Source organism: Adiantum capillus-veneris, chromosome 18 (assembly GCF_014529385.1).
Source record: "Adiantum capillus-veneris isolate H3 chromosome 18, ASM1452938v2, whole genome shotgun sequence".
NCBI classification, from domain to species: domain Eukaryota; kingdom Viridiplantae; phylum Streptophyta; class Polypodiopsida; order Polypodiales; family Pteridaceae; genus Adiantum; species Adiantum capillus-veneris.
In genome coordinates, this window is record NC_140948.1 from 102,777,036 (window position 1) to 102,782,233 (window position 5,198).

Here is a 5,198-nt window from a genome sequence, read left to right on the forward strand (position 1 = left end):
CCAATCAATGTCCTATGTCTAAAGCCAGGTGTCTTTTGAACTGTTATGTTCTTTTGTGTATAAGTATAAGTCTAAAAATAGCAACACACATGTCCTAAACACAAGGTTCCCTCGGAAAGCTGGGAAACCAGGACACTGGCTTTGGAGATTTTTGTTTATAGGCTTTGATGGACCCACTCTCTACACAATTCCTTATTAGGATGATAGGTATTAGGTGTTCTTTCCTTGTTTATAGATCAGATTCTTGCTCACAACTATTTGTAGCCTTTGACTCTGCTGGTTTTAGGCTGCAGGATAATCCAACAAAATTACTTACCCTTGTGTAATTATTTTGGTTCTTATGATTTCAGGAACATTTACCTATAAACAAACTACTCTTGGATGGACGGTTCGTTCGAGGACTATCCATAGAAACTGGTTAAAGCATGGAAAACTTCTACGACTAACTATGAATGGCATCCATACTATTCTCTACTGGCTAACAAAGCCTTAAAACTCTGACTGAAGTATAATCACTATGTTCACATTGTCACTTATAGCTCCGATGAGACTCATGAATTTTTTGATATGATACAACTCTTTGGCTTCAGACTTGAATATTCTATTCTCATAAACTTGATGAGACAGTAGGCCCATACTCAATGGGCCTACTGCCGACTCATTGAGTATGGTGCCTGGGTTACGGCAAAAACACACACACACACACACACACACACACACACACACACACACATGTCACTTTCATATGTGGCTTACTGTTCATACTTTCTGATATTTAACACTACATGGATGGTAGGTATAAGTTAAACAGGTTTTAAGTAGGACATGGATAACAGCTGATAGGTTCATTGAAACTTGTAACACATATTCAAGGCTAACGAATCCATTGTCTTGTTTATATGGATGCACGTGAGGACTCTATCTTTACTTAGGATCTTTTTGGCTAAGGTGTTGTCCATTACTTTTGAACCTCGCCTCTTTCACTTCAGAATAAGTTGTTCTTGACTATCTTATTGTTGGAATTAGGGTTGCAGAGAAACGCACACAGCTTGAGAAGATGAAGGAAGCTCAAGGCACACGATAAAGAGTAATAGAGAGTGTTTTACTTAGTGTGCAACGGAAAGATAGATAGCCCTAGAGTGATGGGTGTATATACAATGCTCAGAGGAAAAAAACCTCCTAAAGAGGGAAAAAATGCCCCGGTGGTCCTAGTGTGTTCACACACATCACTACCACATGTATATGGTAACAAATCCCCCCTGGAGTGATGCGGTGAATGAGAGCAGGCACATGAGTAAAGGGAAGTGCCATGCCCTGAGGACATGATCAGTCCACAAAGGGGAGTAAGCCCAAAGTTTTGCGGAAAACTTCAAGCTTCTCATGAGAGAATGCCTTTGTGAAAAGATCTGCAAGGTTGTCCTATGTTGGAACATAAGCCAAGGTGATCTCTCCTGCTGAGAGCCTCTCCCTGACATAGTGGTAATGCACATCAATGCGCTTTGTGCGAGTATGAAAAACTGGGTTCCTCATAACTGCCAATGCACTCTGACAGTCAGTGTAGATAGTTTTGGCAGCGTCCTGTCCAACACCCAAATCAGCCATAAGGTGACTGAGCCATACACACTCATGCGTAGCTGTGAAGACTGCCATGTACTCAACCTCACAACTCAAAGTGGCCACAGTAGGTTGCTTCTTGCTCAACCATGATATACATGAACTACCAAGCATGAAACAAAAACCACTTGTGGACACTTGCGTGTCAAAACAACCAGCCCAATCTGAGTCCAAAAAAGCATGTAAGTCTGGCGGCAATGATCCCCCCTTGGGATAAAACAAGCCAAGATGTAAAGTGCCACTAAGGTAACGAAAAATCCTCTTGACAGCCTGCCAATGCTTAGACCCTGGGCTATGCATAAATCTGCTGACCTGTGAGATTGCAAACTGAATATTTGGCCTCGTGTTGCATATATAAATGAGGCATCCAACAGAAGTTTGGTAACGAGTGACATCTGCAGGATCACCAGCATCATGTAGACTCAATTTCAAACCTGTTTCCATGGGAGTGGCAATAGGTTTGCAATCTTCAAGTCCAAATTTACATAGCAACGTCTCTATGTAACTTTTTTGACACAAGGCAATACCACCATCACACTGCTTAAACTGTATACCCAAGTAATGATGCAACAACCCCAAATATTTCATCTTGAAAGTAGCATTCAAATCAGCCTTAAATTCAGCAATATGTCTCTCATTTGGTCCAGCGATTAGCAAATCATCTACATAAAGAACCACAATGAGAAGTACATCACCCTCACGCTTTACATACAATGTGCTTTTTGTTGGACTGTTACAAAAGCCTTGTATGACCAAATGAGTGTCAGCTTTTTCATACCAAGCACGAGGAGATTGCTTCAACCCATACAAAGCCTTGTTAAATTTTCACACTTTGTCCTCTCATCCTTTCTTGAAAAAACCGCGAGGCTGCGTTACATAAACTTCCTCAAATATGTCACCATTCAAGAAAGCAGTAACAATGTCTGATTGATGTGCATCCCAACCAAAATGAGCTGCCAATGCACATAGAAAACGCACAATAGTCATACGACAAGTGGGAGCAAAAGTCCCTTCATAATCTATGCCTTTTTGTTGTGCATAACCCTTTGCAACAAGTAGAGCCTTATGGCGATCGATCTCACCATCTGGCTTGCATTTCAACTTGTAAACCCACTTCGTACCAACGGCCTTTTTGCCAGGAGGCAAATCACATAAAGTCCATGTGTCATTTTCTATAAGTGCATCATATTCTGATTGCATGGCAGCCACCCAATTTGTTGAATTTTGTGCTTTATCGAAAGACAAAGGTTCCTCAACATCATGTAAGCTAGACACAGCCAAAGCATAACAATCCGATGCATAAGATGCATGGCAAGAGCCTGAACAAGTACGACTAGACAAAGGTGCATCCAATTTACTGTCACGCAAAGTGTGCACCAGCCATTTTGGCATACCTCTAGCGTGCTCATTTTCAGCCCTTTCCTCATCAAATACATCATGTACATCTGCATCAGTAATAGGCTGATCTATAACATTTTCGGAAACCCCCATAGGCTGTGCATTTGCCTCATTGGAATTTACATTCGAACTTCCACCACTGAAAAGAGGCAACAAAGTGTCATAAATGTCCTGTGAGCTTACATTACTGTCTCGAGTACATGACAACAAGGGCTGAACAGAATCTCCCACAAACACTACATCCCTGAAACCAAAATACGTTTTGTTTGCGGATGATACAACCTGTAACCTTTGATTTCAGCACTATAACCAACAAAAATACATTTGATAGCCTTATCATCCAATTTTCTGCGCTGCACTTGTGGCACTAAACCATAAGCCAAACAACCAAAAAAATGCATGTGCTCAATAGATGGCTTTCTATCATGCGATGCTTCACATATGGAGTCATAGACTGCAACGCTTTCGTAGGACACCTGTTGAGTACATAAGTGGCACACATGATAGCCTCGAGCCAAAACTAATGTGGTAAAGCTTGACTCTTGACCATACATCTTGCCATTTCCGTAAGAGACCTGTTTTTCCTCTCAGCAACACCATTTTGCTGAGGCGTATACGGCACTGTACATTGGTGTTTTATCCCACAACTAGCCAGAAATGCATTAAATTCATGAGACATATACTCCCCCCTCTATCGGAACGGAGGGTGCTGAGTTTGCATGGGCCCACAAAAATCACTATGCACAAGCTGCAACCTGCATGTGGCCCTAATTGAACCATCCTTTGAAAACTTAGAACACTGCATTTTACCCAAAATACAGCCTTCACAAACATGTTTGATAGGTGCTTCAAGAGGCGGCAAAGAAGCAATCATATTAGAATTCTGCAAACGCAGCAAACTGGCAAAATTTAGATGCCCAAAACGTGCATGCCAAAGTTTTGCATCTCAAATAGCCCTTGAATCTGCAACTGCATTTGCAAAATTTTGTTCACACTTGTCAGACAAAGTGAGCTTATATAGCCCACGGCACAAAAGGCTAGATGCAACAATTTCATCACCAAAACTGAGATCATGAACTGTACAGCTGTCATCCACAAATTTGACTACAAGTCCAAGTCTAGCAAGTGCGGATACAAACAAAAGATTCTTCTTGATCCTAGGTACATAAAGTGCATCAACAAGTGTGAAAGAACTGCCATTTCGCATCTTCTTTTTGCCCTTATCACCAGAATTTCCAGACGAATTGTTGCCAGCAGAAGCATTAGGAACAAAAGTTTTACCACTCGCATCAGAACCATAAGAAGTGGCTGCATTGCTGTTACCACCCTTTCTTTGAGAAGCAATAAAAGCATGTTCAACTGCACGCTGTCTAGTCCTGTTTTTTTTGGAAAGTGACTCTTGCAATAGCAATGTGCATAATGCATAAAACTTGACAACTTCAGGATTTCCTTGGGTCATAAGTCTCCAAGTACTAGCAAAAGTCTGGTAAGAATCTGGTAAGGCATCAAGAATAGTCTGCATAAGGAAACTGTCTGAAATGACTTCACCTGCAGAAGTAAGTTGCTTATTGATATCCTTGACACCAGCAAGGAAAGTGTCCATATCATCTTCCTCATGCATAATCTTCGACTCTAGCTCTTTACGCAGCAAAGCAATTTTAGCCTCATTGCGACTTGCATAAAGACCAACCAAAATATCCCAAGCCTGTTTTGCAGATTTTGCTGAACGAATGTGAGGAACAATGGTGTGCTTCACAGACAACACAATCAATGCATGAGCCTGTGGATCCTTTACATCCCGACGAGCTTGTTCTGCTGTAGGCAAAACAACTCTAATAGCAGCAATTCTTGCAGCAAGACCTGCAACATCCTCAATATCGCCCGCATCCTCAGAACCAGGACGTATATCAATGTCCTGCACAATATTCTAGACGCCCTTTGACACCGAACATGTTGCATCATATAAGCCCACATAGGGTAATTTCCCCATCCAACCTGTCCTCAACAACAAATATCTTGAACACATCTATGTTGTTGTCAGCCATGGTAAATGCTGCACCTGATGTGAAAATTGCCCGAAAAGAGGAGAAACGGAGCGGGAACAACATGTGCTATATAGCACAAACCGTGGAAGACTGTAAGGCACCTGTTATGCAGAAAATGGCACTGACAAAAATTCTGCACAA